Source organism: Eucalyptus grandis, chromosome 8 (genome assembly GCF_016545825.1).
Source record: "Eucalyptus grandis isolate ANBG69807.140 chromosome 8, ASM1654582v1, whole genome shotgun sequence".
Classification (NCBI taxonomy): Eukaryota; Viridiplantae; Streptophyta; class Magnoliopsida; order Myrtales; family Myrtaceae; genus Eucalyptus; species Eucalyptus grandis.
In genome coordinates, this window is record NC_052619.1 from 15,896,637 (window position 1) to 15,912,496 (window position 15,860).

Consider the following 15,860-nt stretch of genomic DNA (forward strand, 5'->3'; position numbering starts at 1 on the left):
GGATCCTTAATCAATCTTGATTCGAATAAAGGAATCTGTTATGTCATATAAGGCCAAATCCTTAATGAAGCACTCAGTTCTAGAGCCTTTCTTCAACGGATTAGAAACTGTCAATGAGAATAGACTTCAGTCTTGAGTCTGGCAGTCCGAAGGTCTTAAGACTTTAATAGTAGAGTCTGCAAATCTTCAGACTAGACTGATGGAAACGTTTTGTCAGCTTTAAAATATTCCAGAAAGATTTCTTCAACAATCTCCCCATTTTTTATGGTGACAAAACTTTCCTGCAGATTTGAATAACTTTGACCTGCAAAACATTACTCAAGCAAATATGGATATCTCATAAAGATTAATGGCTTAATGATAACACTAGAATCTGCAACCACATAAAATAGGTTAGTCTTGCATGAGAGTAAAGTCATTCATAAGATATCAATAGTACTTAATATAAGCAGCAGTCAAATCCAAATCCACATCCAGACACACAAGTCAAACATCAAAACAAACTAAAAATTCAACAAGTTTGAGTTCAAAGTTCAAAGATTTCAAATCTCGCATCTCTCCCCCTTTTTGTCATCATAAAAAAGGTTGAGATGGGAATAGAATGAAGTCAAGTTTGCTTGGGAACGCGAACAAGCTGGAAATCTCCCATTGACTGGACGATGCCTTCCAGCTTTTTCAAATCTTCCTTTAGTTGAGCCACCTCTTCACTCTTAGCATTTGCTTGATTCTGAAGAGCAAGGGCTTGGATCTTATCATTCAAAGAAACTGAAGAAGCTTGTCCTGCATTCTGCAAGTTCTGAACTTCGCATCCTAGAGCATATATCTGACCCCACATTTCCAAGAGAACATCAAGAATTCTGCGGAAATCTGCTGAATTATCAGTCTGCGTACTGGCTTCGGCACGATCAGATGGAGTAAAGGCAGACGATGGTACATCAGCATAGTCACGCAGATTTGGCGATGAGACATCATGTCCCTCCTCAGGAAATTGAGAAGCATGGATGTCCTCTGGATCTACTGGAGAGCGGCTGACTCCTTCACTAGTAGCAGGATATGAGGACATTCCTCTTTTCTCACTATCTCCCCCTGTTTCCATGCCTTCGAGATGGAGAAGAGTGTTCCTCATGCTCTCCTTCCTCTGGATTTCCTCTTTCTTCTTCTTCTTCTTCTTCAAACCTTTCTTCCTCTGCATCTCTTTCTTCAGCTTCTCTCTCCTCGATTCTTTCTCCTTTGCTTCCTTCTCCTGTCGTTCCATTGATTTTGGAACAGAATGACTCAGGTTCTTCAATGCCATAGCAGAAATGGTGATGTCATCATCATCATCTTCATCCTCAATGATGAGAGCTCTTTTCTTTTTGGATGGAGCAACCATGGGCTCCTTCCATTTTCTTTTTGCTGCCGAAGAGACTTGATGAGGCTTGGCAGGGGTTGTTTCCTTGAATTTCTCCAACGCCTTGTCGAGTTCTTTTAGACGCATTTTGGACACCATTTTCAGTCCTACCACCATTTTGTCACACGGTCGAACACAGAGAATTTGTGGAGGTTGAATATTCAAATGTTTGAATATCTTTGACACAAGACCTGGATAAGGAAGTTGGCCCTTGTCCTTCACCACTACTCTATACATATGGAACAGAATAGTGTGAGGAAAAGAAAACTTTTTCCCAGCATTGATGGCGTACATTAGCTTTGCCTCTGAGTTTGAAACATCAGTCTTGGAAGTTGATTTCGGTCTGAGGCAATTGATCACAATCTTGTGAAGCAGAATGTTGAACGCACACATCCTTGAGTAGGAAATCCTTCCTCTCGTTCTTCTTGTCTTTAACAAGTTCCAATGTGGCACAAGCTATAGAGACACTGATGGGTTGATATCTCCTCTCTCAACCCCAATCACATCGCCAAAGCATATCCACATCCACCACAAAGTCTTGATCTCGGACACCGAAAGAGATTCTATTTGCATCCAAGAAACTAAGATTTGAATAGAAAATGCAGTTAATTGAGCATAAGCCGTGGTGTCGTAACGTAACTGTTCAAGTTGAAGAAAACTGAACTTTTCCCTTAAATTAACATTCATAGCATCAAGGAAATCAAAATCCACACTCCTAGGGTTTATCACCCCACGCTTCAACAATTTGGAGTATAGATCATTATGTTCCTTCGATCTAAACAACTTTGTCCTTTTGCCTCGAATTTTCGCCGCAACACCCATTCTCGGTTGAAATTGGCTGTACAATTTGTCATCATCATTTCCATCTATCGGATTAAATCCCCCAACACGCGGATCACTTGGGATATTTGCAAGGGTTTTTTCTACAAACCCCTTAGGAGCAATTCCCAAATGCTCCATTTTTCGCAAAAAGATGTACTCATTCCCATATCCCTTGTTCTTAAGAAACTCATCGATGTAGTTCAATGGTGTACCAATCCTCTTTAAAGCACGTTAAAGCTTATAAATAAAAGAGGGCCTTTGAATTCTTACAGGATTTGCGTCTTCAACGATTTCTTCCTCTTGTTGATGACCAGCACCCTGTGGACTAGTTGGTGGAGAATGACACTACTGAGAATGTTGTGGGCTCTGCTGCTAACTTGGTGACTCCTCTTCTTTGGTGAGATCAAAGTGAGTAGGCCCCTCACTCATTCGCCGTGGTCCCCTGCTTGCGATCCTCGAAGACTTTCTTGAAGACGACATCTTTCTCAGTCTTTGAAAGATTCCTTGCTTGACTTTCCCAAGAAAGATGACAACTTTTTCGAAGATTAAACAGGGGAGGAAGACAGGAATGGAAGATCGATGCTTTTTAGGGTATTGGAGTTAAGTGAAGAGGAACCGGCGTATATAGCTCGGTCGAAGAGAGGCATACCAAGCGTCGTAATGGAAAGTAAAAGATGCCCCTTTTTAAAAATAACTGCCTTTTTTAAAAAATAGATAACTGCCATTTTTAAAATATTAACTTCTTTTTGAAAAAGAAAAATTGCACTTTTCACAGAAATTGAAGATAGCATAAATCAATTTTAAATAGATAAAAGATCGTACCTTTCCGAGATTTAATATAAGAGAAAATAAAATAACTTACAGTCAAGAACCATGATTGTCCGAAGTCTCGAGAGTCTCTAGACTTTAACTTCTTCAAGCTTCAAGATGTTAAGTCTGGAACGGATGATTTCAAATTGATTTTTCTCCAAAGGCTTTGTAAATATATCTGCCAGTTGATTCTTTGAGTCAACAAACTAAATCGAAACTTCTCCATTTTGAACATGATCTCTAATGAAGTGATGTCGAATCTCTATATTCTTTGCTCTTGAGTGAAGAATTGGATTTTTTGTAAGATTGATTGCACTGGTGTTGTCACAGTTAATCTCCGTGCATGAATCTTCAATTCCAAAGTCTATTAGCTGTTGTTTTATCCACATAATTTGTGAACAACAACTTTCGAGAGCTACATACTCTGCCTCTGCTGTAGAAAGAGCTACTATATTTTGCTTTCTTGAAAACCAAGACGTTGTCCTGCTTCCAAGTAACTGATAGGTACCCGAGGTGCTCTTTCTATCAATTCTGCAACCGGCTAGATCTGCGTCTAAGTATCCAAGAAGAGTAAAGTCTCCCTTTTTAAGATACCAAAGGCCGATGCTTGAAGTTGAAGCAATGTATTTGATAATACGCTTTGCAGCACTTAGATGAGATTCTTTAGGGTCTGCTTGAAATCTAGCACAAATGCAAACACCGAACAAAATGTCAGGTCTAGAAGCGAAGATAAAGAAGTGAACCGATGATACTCCTGTATAGCTTCTGGTCAACTTTCTTTCCTCCTTCATCTTTGTCTATCTTCAAGGAACTTGACATTGGTATATCAGTCTTTTTGCAATTTTCCAGTCCAAACTTTTTGACAAGATCATTAGCATATTTTTCTTGATGAATAAAAGTCCCTTCCTTCAATTGTTTCACTTGAAGTCCAAGAAAGAAGGTTAGTTCACCCATCATGCTCATTTCAAATTCATCTGCATAGACTTAGAGAATTTCTTGCACAAACTTTCATTAGAGGATCCAAAAATAATATCATCAACATATATTTGAACAAGCAGAAAACTTTTGCTTTCTCTTTTGATAAACGAGTAGTGTTTACTTTACCTTTTACAAAGCCATTTTGAATTAAAAACTTACTCAGCCTATCGTACCAAGCTTGAGGTGCTTGCTTTAAACCATACAAGGCTTTTTTTTTCTCGAATATCGAGTCCGGCTTCCTTGGGTCTTCAAACCAGGTGGTTGTTCCACATAGACTTCCTCATGGATAAATCCATTCAGGAAAGCACTTTTGACGTCCATTTGGAATAACCTGAAATTCTTATAACAAGCAAAAACAAGTAATAATTGAATTGCTTTTAACCTTGCTACTGGTGCGTAAGTTTCGTCATAGTCTATCCCTTCTTCTTGCATATATCCCTTGGCCACGAGTCTTGCTTTGTTTCTTATGACTTTTCCTTTTTCGTTCATCTTGTTCCTGAAAACCCATTTAGCTCCAATAATAGATTTACCTTTTGGTTTAGGAGTCAACTCCTAGACATCATTAATACTGAATTGTCTGAGTTCTTCTTGCATAGCTTCAATCCAGCTTTCATCAGATAAAGCTTCTTCTATGCTTTTTGGTTCTATTTCAGAAATAAGAGCCACAGCACTAGACTCTTTGCGCCTTTTGGATCTTGTGCGAATTCTTTCATTAATGTCGCCAATAATGAGATTTTTGGGATGACTGGACTTATGCTTCCAATTACTGGTTGATTTGTCAAGTTGATGATCACTTCCTTCATTTGAATCTTCAATAACCATTTGTTCTTTGGTCTTTTCAGTCCGAGCTGCTTCTTGAGATTTAGACTTTGTAGAGAGTGGAGCAGGTTCAAATTCTTCAAGATGAGTCCAACAGATTCATTTTGCATAGAATCTGGAATTTGACATTCATTGATTCCTCCACAGATTGACTCTTCTTGTTATAGACTCGTAGGCTTTGCTTGAGGTAGAATATCCAAGGAAGATGCCTTCGTCGATTTTTCTTCAAACTTACCAACTCTATCATTTGCATTTTTCAATATAAAGCATTTGCATCCGAACACATGAAAATATAAAACAATAGGCTTCTTTCCTTTGAATAACTCATAGGGGGTTTTTTCCATAATAGGCCTTAGAAAAACTCTATTGATAATATAACATGCTGTTGAAACTGCTTCAGCCCAAAATCGTGAAGAGATGTTATTTTCAATTAAAAGAGTTCTAGTTATTTCTTGAAGCGATCTATTCTTTCTTTCCACAACTCCATTTTGCTTTGGAGTATATGTAGAGGAGAACACATGCTAAAAACCAGATTCATCACAGAATTTTGTAAAATCTTGATTTTCAAATTCACCTCCATGGTCTGTTCTTATACTCGAGATAACATACCCTTTTTCATTTTGAACATTTTTAGCAAACTTTTCAAAGTAAGAGAAGGTTTCAGACTTACTTGCCAGGAAATATACCCAAGTAAATCGTGAGTAGTCATCCACAATTACTAGGCAATATTTCTTACCTCCAATGCTCGAGTTCGGTTGGTCCGAAGAGATCCATATGCGAAGTCAAGGCGGTACACGATTAGTGGAAACTTGATTTATTGGTTTAAAATAATTTCTTACCTGCTTTCCCAATACGCATGGTGTACATAGATAAGACTTTTGGTATGATAAATTGGGTAGACCACGAACAAACTTCTTTGCTGAAATTTTGGCTATCTGTTTCATATTGATGTGCCCAAGCTTTCTGTGCCATAAGCTCGCTTCGTCTTGAATTAAGATTAGACATTGCGATTCATCTGGTTTCACATCCAAGAGGTAGATATTTCCATGTCTTCGACCCATGAATGACTGAGTAGAATCTTTATTGGTTCATGAACATATTCCCTCTTGAAAGTTGATTTTGAAACCGGTATCACACAGTTGACTGATACTGAGTAGATTGTAGTTGAGTCCTTCCACTAGGGAAACATTGCTTATTGTAAGGTTTCCAATCTTCTGATTCCAAATCCCACAATTCTTCCTTTGCTGTTTCCTCCAAATGAGACTTTTCCACCATTTACTTGAACGAGCTTTATGAAGCAATTTGAATCTCCTGTCATATGTCTCGAGCATCCACTATCCAAATACCATTTTACCTTTTTCTTGATAGTGACCTGCATTTAAAAACGAGACTCAAGCTTTCTTTGGTACTCATATTTTCTTGGGTCCATTGGTGTTAGTATGATATGCGGTTTTTGCCCATACTTTCTTAACAGGTTTCCAAACCATAGGACACTCTTTTCAAAATGATCTCGCACTTACGCACTTTGAACATCGAGAGCATTTCGACCTTTTGGTTTTACAAAAACCTTTTTGAAATGATTCTTGTAAGCATCTCTTGTAGGTCTTTGCTTAATTCTTTCCTTCACTTTTGGAAAATCAATTAAAGGAATGGTTTATGCTGTCATTCCTAAACCAGATTTATTGAAATAAGGTCTTTGTGCTGAAAGAATTTTCTCAAGTTTTCCAGATCCTATTGAAAATCTTTTTGAAATATTTGATAAGTCATTTTTTAAAAATGCATTTTCTTTCAAGAGATTATCTTCGCTTTCTTTAAGAGTAGAAACATTCATGTCTAAACATTTCAACTTTTCTTTCAAAACATTTTCTGTTGTTTTAGTGCGAGTTTTCCTTTTTAAGTTCGGAAATCCTTTTAAGAGAAGTCTTAAGACTAAAACACAGCTCATCAATGTATTTAGAAACTTTAACATGGATTTTAAAGTTACTTACCTCAAATTATGAATCTGAGTCTGTCTCGGAGTTTGAATCGAATCCGATTGTGCCATCGGACATATATTGGCATAATCATCATCACTTTCTTCACACTCTATATCACTCCAGGTTTCTACTTTAAGAGCCTTTCGATACTTTTCATCTTTTCCTTTCTTCTTTCTCAGAAGAGGACAGTTGGGTCTGATGTGTCCCTTTTTCTTACATTCAAAGCAGACTACATCTTTGTTTGATTCATCATCATCAACAGACTTGGTCCGTTGCTTTTGAAAACTCTGTTTCTTTGGATTGAATCTTCTTCCTTTTCTGTTCAGCTTTCTGAATCTTCTTATCATGAGAGCAAGCTCCTCATCATCCATATCGTCTTCAGAATTTGTAACATCAGAATCATCATTGGATTCTAATGCAATTGATTTCTTACCTTTAGGATCTTCATCTTCATTGATTCGTTCCACTTCATAAGACTGAAGAGTTCCAACCAACTCATCGACAGATAGTGGCATGATTCTTTGTGTCTCTCTTATTGAGGTCTTTATGTGATTCCAATCCTTGGAGAGTCCACCTTGTTAGCTTGTTTACCTTCATGGGATCATAAATTGGTTGACCTTGATTTTCAAGACCATTCACGATTTCTGTAAAACGACTAAACATGTCAGTTATAGATTCTCCTGATTTCATTTTGAAGGCTTTTTATTGACCGAGGAGAATGTTGATTCTGGTCTCTTTCACTCGATCATTCCTTCATAGGTGATATGTAATCTATCCCAGAATTCTTTTGCTGTAACACAAGAAGATATTATGTTATATTCAGTAGGTGACAAAGCACAATATAAAGAATAAATTGCTTTTGCATCAAGAGCTTGTCTCTTGATTATCTCTTCCTAAGTCATTTCACTTGACTCAACAGTTTCTTTTCCTCTCTCTGAGACAGATGCAGCTTTAGGAGTGATTCCTTTTTCTACAACGTCCCATTCCGAGAGGATCCTTTGATCGTAGGAACGCTTTCATCTTGTTTTCCAGATGTTGTAATCTTTTCCATCAAAGTAAGGTGATGCGGTATTGCTTTGCCCTTCCACCAGCCCTGGAGCTAGCATACTAGCCATGGATCTTTAATTCTGAAGTAAAACACTTCAAACACAGTGAGTACACAGGCTCTGATACCAATTGATATAGCTAGTATAATTACCTAGAGGGGGGTGAATAGGTGTAAAAACAATTTCTCGAGATACGAAAGTAATACTAGGCAAACAATAGAAAGGAAGTTCTCCTTTAGTTAACAAAACGAATTATGATCAAAGTAAAGTAGAGAGTAGGGAAAGAAAATTGAACACAAGGTTTATAGTGGTTCGGCTTATTCCAAGCCTACGTCCACTCTTCGCTCCGACTGACCCCTTTGGCTGGATTTCACTATGAACAAAAGAGATGTTATAGCAATGATTTCCCTTGATTCCACAATGTAGATATTCTACCACACTTCCTCAAGGTATCTCAAAATATAGACTCTCTTTTGCGTACAAGATTTCGCTCAGTAAATGAATTGACTAAGAATCAAGGAGCTTCAGACTTTGGAATTCTTCTGTCGTGCACCTTCTCGAACAACTGGAACGTCTTCCTTATATACTCCTTTATGCCATCATACCCGTTGGCACTTACCAAATGAATTCTTCCAATCCACCCATTGGATAGAATCAATTAGGAAGATTATTCGAGCTATTAAAGGAACATGTCGATAGCCCATCAATCATGCTCACCCATACAATCAAGATCTTGGTTTCCATAAGTAGAACCTTCCAAGAATACTTCGCCAATCATCGGATTCTTAATCAATCTTGATTCAAATAAAGGAATCCGTTATGTCATATCCAGCCAAGAGATCTTCTCCGATCGATAAGGCCAAATCCTTAATGAAGCACTTAGTTCGGATAGCCTTTCTTCAACGGATTAGAAAGCGTCAATGAGAATAGACTTGAGTCTTGAGTCTGGTAGTCTGGAGGTCTTCAGACTTTAATAGTAGAGTCTGCAAATCTTCAGACTAGACTGATGGAAACGTTTTGTCAGCTTCAAAATATTCCAGAAAGATTTCTTCAACAAATATTGTATTTCTTATTTCTGCATCTTGATTTCAGCGATATTTTTCCTTTTATGGTTACTTGTTTTCTTAATTGTAGCAACCTTGTTCTGTACATATAGAGAAGAACGGTAGATCATCTCTCACAGCACAGAAAGAGAAGAGTGGGAGAGCTTTTGTCCGAGGATGTAGGCACATTGCCGAACCTTATTAAATTCCTGCCTCATTTGTTCTTTGTTTGTTTTCAACAGTTTATCCTCATGTGGCCATGCTTAGCTTTGCCTATATATAAATACGATTCCAACCATCCTCTCCTCTCGAAACCTCGTCCTCTGCGAAACCCACTTGCCACCATCTTGTCTCTAACCGTTCCTTTGTCTCTCCCGCCCTTCTCTGTGCCTCTACGCCAGCGTGCGTCTTGACGTCTTCGGGAGAGAGAGCCAGGCATGTCGGGGGACGCGGTCGAAGAATCCCGGGAGGACGAAAGCTGACAATCCGAGACAACTTCCCCGTCGCCGTTGCCACCGCCACTGCCCATCAACGGAAAGCAGCTCTCGCGCCACAAGTTGCGTATATATGCCTCTCTAGACGTCGAATCCGCTAAATGTTCAGGTCATCATCGTTATGGCTCCAAGCAAGTAAGTGCAGATTAAATTCAGAACATCGACCACCTCTTCGCAGTTCAAACTTCTGAGAAAGTCAGATTCGTCAAACTTCAGGCGGTGGAATGGCCGGTGATACTGAGTCCGGCGTTCCAGAGCATCGGGATAGTGTACGGCGACATTTTGCACGTCCCCTCTGTATGTGTACGCGAGCACCTTCACCAACGGCATCAAGCACAACGACGACATCTTGGGCGTCCTCGCCCTGACTCTCTACACCATCACCTTGATCCCTTTGATCAAGTATGTCTTCATTGACCTATGCGCCATTGACAACGGCGACGATAACAGAAACCTACCATATTAATTACACACATTTTTATTAGAACCACCATTTATATGAGTACCAAGTATAGAAGATGTTAGTATGGATTTATGGAGTCTTAGAATGTATTTGGTAATCATTCTATTCTTGAAAATAATGTCTACTTATAAGTAATTGTTTCTCATTCTGTTCTTTGGATGAGTTTTTGAGCATTCGAACACGTTTGATAACTGCATAAAATATATGTTTCCAGAATAGAAAAAGAACATGAATGCGTTTGGTATGATCCTCATTTTTTTTTTTTGTGATATAGAATTTCTTTTAATTTTCAAATAATTTTCAGAGATTTCTTTTTTTCTTTTTCCCTCTATTCTTCTTCTTCCTCTAGTTGGTTGTTGGCCTTGAGTGAACCTCACGGCTCTCAACAAGGTCAAATCTAGTGAGTTCGAGCCTCCCCAGCCACCGACGAGGCGTGAGGTTATTGGACCTGGTCTCGGTCGGTGGCTAGAGGACGAAGAAGAAGAAAAGAAAAAAGAAGAAAATGACTTAGTTTCAGAAATTGTTTCCGAGAAATAAAAAAAAAAAGTAACATTTTCTACTTCTTGTGTCTATTCCAAAACTATTCCTTGGGCCACTGATCTGTTCCTTAAAACAAAAAAATAAACTGACATTACCAAATTGATTTATTTTTTAAAACAAAAAAAAAAAGGAAAAAAAGTCAAGAATTAACCAGTTACCAAACAGGGCTTTAAAGTGAAGAGTATAGAATAATGCTTGAGGCACCTACTGTTTCCCACTTAAAATGAGCACCCATTAAAATTTCATTAATCTGTTGTCATAAGATCTCGCAGTAGTTTACGGTGATGCGAAGAGTAAATTATATCATAAATCTAAAATTTTAAGTAAAATTAGTTAGCATACATAGCATTATTTTTTGTGAAGCGTACAAGTTACCATATTTCATGCGAATTAAATAAAAATAAGGTCAACTCATGCTCTAAAATCACTACCATGATCTTATTATCTTGTCAAAGTGATGGGGAATTTCCTCATGTACCAAGATGGGATCATCTGGTTCTTGGTTGGTGGCACTAATAAGTGATACCCTATGTAGCACGGACACTCTTCGAAAGTCTTCATGTCGTGTCCGACACTCCGACATGTGTCCGACACGCTCCGACACGTGGTCAACGAGTGTCGAAAAATCCGACATGTGGTCAACTCTCTCCGACACGCGATTCCGACATGCATGGGGTCAATTTTAAAAATTTCTAATACTTGAGGGGTCAAAATATAAATATACACAAAAGAAGTAATAAAATTGCTATAAATATACACGCACGGGGTCAATTTTTTTTTTTTCAGTTTTGTTTTTTTAGAATTGTTTGATTTTTTTTTAAAAAGTCTTTTACTATGAAAGAAGTAATAAAAAATGCTATATATGATAAATAAATAAATTTAAAAATATCATTTCAGCATTTTTCTTTAAACAATGTTTTTTTTTTTCCTCTAAGTTTTGTGTATTATTGTAACAAATTAAATAATGAATGATATTATTTAATATTTTCATGTAAATTAATTCTAGGCTATTATTATTATTATTATTATTATTATTATTATTATTATTATTATTTATGTATTTACATATAAAAATATATTTAATATATAACGTGTTAGAATGTGTCGAAATTCTCTATTTTTAAGAAATGACGTGTCGGCGTGTCGTGTCGTGTCGTGTCGTGTCGCGTGTCGCGTGTCCGTGTCGGTGCTACATAGGTGATACCTCGTTAGGAGAACATAGCCTACTTGGCATGTGACCTTTGGACGAGTATGAGTTTCTTTTTGGTCTCCATGCTATGTCCGTTTGGAATCTTGAATTCAAGGTTCACTTTGATTCAAGGATTCTTCAGCTAGAATAGAACCAAGTTTTTGTTGGTTCTTTGTGCGACTACAGCCAAAACAAGGGCCTGCACTTTCCGACCGACCATTACTTATCAAGGGTTTTTTCTCAGAAAAACCCATGGTCTATAGTGTTATATCATCAGAGGCCTCCACTAATGGAATTCTTGACCAGAGCAGTGAGAGATCTCCGTGTACGCGAAGGAGACGAATCACTCACCTGCTCAAATGTTGTCGTAAGCCTGCATGCTCTATTTGACTTTGATTCTTTTGCCCCAGCTAGAAAAATTTATTCAGTCAAAGTCACGAACTTGTGTCCCCAATTCAGCATAGTTTTATAAGTATAACATGGTCACCAATATGATGTCAATGAGTGCTTGAATTATTGTACATCTATTAGAAAGATTTACCTTCACGGCACGTAACATAGCATAAATATATTGTTAATAGGTAATAATCTTTCGATGAATCAGGTATATCTTATAAGGAGATTTGATACTGGCGGTCACGATTACTAATCAAAACATATAGCAAATAAATACTCGTTATATTATTTGATGAATCAAATTTCTGTTAAATTTTCCAGATTCGCCGGAACTCTTTCCGGTTGTCCGGTTGCGAATCTTATACGCAGGGGCCACTTTATCTAGGGTTTCAAGGACAAGATAACTGAGCGCACTCGAAACAACTAATCAAAGCCTGTCTCGTATGACTGAGCAAGCAAGTTAAAAACTTCAGGTTCTTCCGGTGAGGAATTCAGCTAGTTCAGGTCCTATGTAGGGGCCTTCCTTTTGGTGTCAATCTCGAGAAAGAGGGACATATATGACCCCAAGAGTCTCGAAAAGTAGGGGTTTCTCGTGATTGGACCCAAAAAAATGATTGTTTTTAGCATTTAACCCATCTTTTCTCTTTGCCGGCTCTAGTTCATGAAGTTGTCTGAGTGAAAATTAAACTGGAAGACTGCTAAGCTATTGGAATGCGATAGAAGTTGGCATTGAACAGTAAAGAAATGAATGAATGGTCGTCAACTCGTCGGCACCGATGAGATTCATTAACTAGGTCAGGAGACTTTTGTCTGGTTTTGTGATGGGTAAGTTCTGTCGATTTTTCGGACCAAAAAAAGAAAAAAGTTCTGTCGATTTTAGTCAAAAAGCGTGACCTATGAAGGGATTGATGTACAGCCCAAAAAGGCACTAATGTCAAAGTTTAGCTTCGGCACGTTCGTGTTCAACTGAGGGAGGTCTTTGTCTTGTTGAAGCACCGACTCTTCTATGTTCAACCGAGGGGTTCATTTGCATAGGCTAGTCTGTCCTTTATTACAGCGGTGCAAGAAGCTATACGGAATCAGATAAAAAATCAAAACCCTCTGAAAAAGGATGATGTCAAACATTTTTATTAAATTGTAATTCGGGAATATTGATGCGTAAAGAAAAAAACAATTTTTTCACTCAAGGTGGATTAAGCGTCAATCTAGTTAGGAAATATTGATTACTCATGATTAATTCAATGTAATGGTTCTTATAATTTAAATGAACAAGATTAAATGACGATGCCTTGATGTATAGGAGTTTTTTTTTTTTTTTTTTTGTGGTTTTTGTTGATCAAGCAAAAACTTTAATATCCTCTCTCCAGTGGACATAAGTAAATTTATTTTCTGTTTCTTTTGCCAATTTTTTCAGGAGGGACATTTGCATTGTATTCGCTGATCTGCCAATATACAAGAGTAGGATTGATCCCGAGTCAACAATCAGAAGATCAAGATGTGTCTAGTTTTCAGTTAGAGCTACCAAACAATGGCCTAATTAGCGCATCGAGGCTCAAGTCCAAGCTCGAGAAGAGCCGGTTTGCCAAGTTTTTCTTGCTCTTCGTCACCTTGCTTGGCACTTCCATGGTGATTGGTGACGGTGTCCTCACTCCTTGCATCTCTAGTACGCACCTCTAATCATTTCCAAGTGGGTAGTCTAGCCTATGATCATATCTACATACCACGTCATCTAGTAAATGCAATTATGTAGTCCTAATCTCAGCATATCAAAATTTAAGCCCTCCTCTGGGTACACATTGGACTTACACCAATATCTCTTCATATCGAACATAACCTGGCGTGATTGTCCATACTTATTTCCATGCTGTCATCGACAATTTGTCACCTTTAAACTACACTAGCTTGCATAACATAGGAGTGATATGTAATTAAAGTTGTTATTTTCTAATCAAGTAATCTGCAACGTCTGACCTGCAATCCCATGTGTGCGTTGCAGTTCTGTCAGCTGTTGGAGGGATCAAGCAAGCTACTTCTGCAGTGACAGAAGGTATTGTATTTTATTATCACATCTGCCATATTAATCTCTCTACTTGAGTCTATTATTCAATGACTCACTTGGTACTCTGAATAACATGCACCATGAGAAAACTTAAACAAATTCATTCCTATGTAGAGTTCCGATGGATCCAATTGTCGGAGTGCAGATTTCAACCTAAAAAACTTCTTTTATTTCTGTTCTGGGTAGAGGACCTTGCAATGGGGGCAAAATCACAAGATAACAGAGAAATCAGTGAGAAATAGAGAACATAACGCACTAGGTTTTACGGTACGAGTTGTGTGTATTAAAACAGAAACGGCCGTACAAATTAAGATAATTTCACCCTGAATGGTGATTTTAAGTTTAGATGGTCCGACCTTGACCTTTGGTCCCTAGGTTTATCATTATATAGGTAGAGTCTACTATTTTTTATTTTCATAAGGATTAATACCCTGACAAACTCCTAATGTCCGTACTTATGACCATAATGTACGTGTGGAACGATGTGTACTTGTGCAAGTACTATTATGAGCTCGACCACAAGATGTCGCCGGAGAAGCTCAGGGAGATTGCCACCGACCCTGCTGGTCTTTTCCGCATGCCGGGGCTCGCTGTCTTTTACTCAGAGCTTGTCCAAGGGATCCCTCCAATCTTCAAGCACTATGTGCAGAACGTGCCGGCCGTCCACTCGGTCCTCGTCTTCATCTCAATAAAGTCGCTCCTGATAAGCAAAGTCCCAGCAGAAGAGCGGTTCCTGTTCTGTTGAGTCGAGCCGAGGGAGCTCAATGTGTTCCTGTGCGTCATGAGGCACGGGTATACCGACTCACGGAACGAGCACGAAGAGCCGTTCGAGAGGCTCCTTTATCAAAGGCTCATGGAGTTTGTAATGGAAGAGCATTGGACCATGACCCATCAAGTGAGGTTACCCAAGGGCGAGGGTGATGACGAACAATTGTTTAATGGGTTAGAAAGTGAAGAGAACTGTGAGAATGGGGTCAAAAAAGAGATCAATGATGAAGCTAGCGATAGATGTAATCATAAGGCACAAGAGGCAACGGAGGGAGAAATTGTTGTGTTAGACAGGGCTTGGCGTGCGGGTGTGGTTCACTTGATTGGTGAGAATGAGGTGGTGGCAGGGAAAGGGGCTAGTTTGGGGAAGAGGGTCTTGATCGACTATGCTTACAACTTCTTGAAGAAGAACTTGAGGCAAAGCGACAAGATCTTTGACATTCCCCGCAAGCGAATGTTGAAGGTTGGGATGACTTACGAACTTTAGGGAAAAAGTTAGGTATATTATGTTGTGAGTAAAGAGATATCAGGAATCATGATCGAGGCATTAGTCATTTTTATTATGGTCGAGAATCACCAGATGTACAGTTGGTCTTCAGAGGGCACAATGTGAAAGGGGAGCAAAAGGGACGAATCCCTTATCTAGTGGTATTGTCCATACAATGCAATCTTCAGATATTTATATTCCACATCGTGTATACGTACTTCTAATTGATATTTGGCTTTCTTTCATCTGAACTCTTGTAATTTAGAAGCTGCAAGAGTGAAAGAATGTTGAGGTGAGACATGAAAATTACGTATAAAGCTGTACTTAATACATGAATATTATCTATTGAAATTCTGTGGTAATTTAATAATAGAAGTGGGTAAAGCTTTTGTGATCATGAAACTGTGGCCATCCAATGGAGATGATCTGAATAAGAACATCTCCACGTTTGTATCTTTATGATCTTGACGATTTAACAACTGATTTGTCCATCAGCTATTACCTTGTCTTTGTGCACAATCAGAGCATCTGTTCCAATCCTCTCAAATAAGATAAGAATTTGAACAATTACTTATCCATA

General features: G+C 38.4%; 1 pseudogene; it reads left to right on the forward strand.

Moving 5' to 3' along the window:
• The first annotated feature begins 466 nt into the window (after nucleotides 1–466).
• Nucleotides 467–15,314, forward strand: LOC104416442 (annotated as a pseudogene).
• The last annotated feature ends 546 nt before the right edge of the window (nucleotides 15,315–15,860 follow it).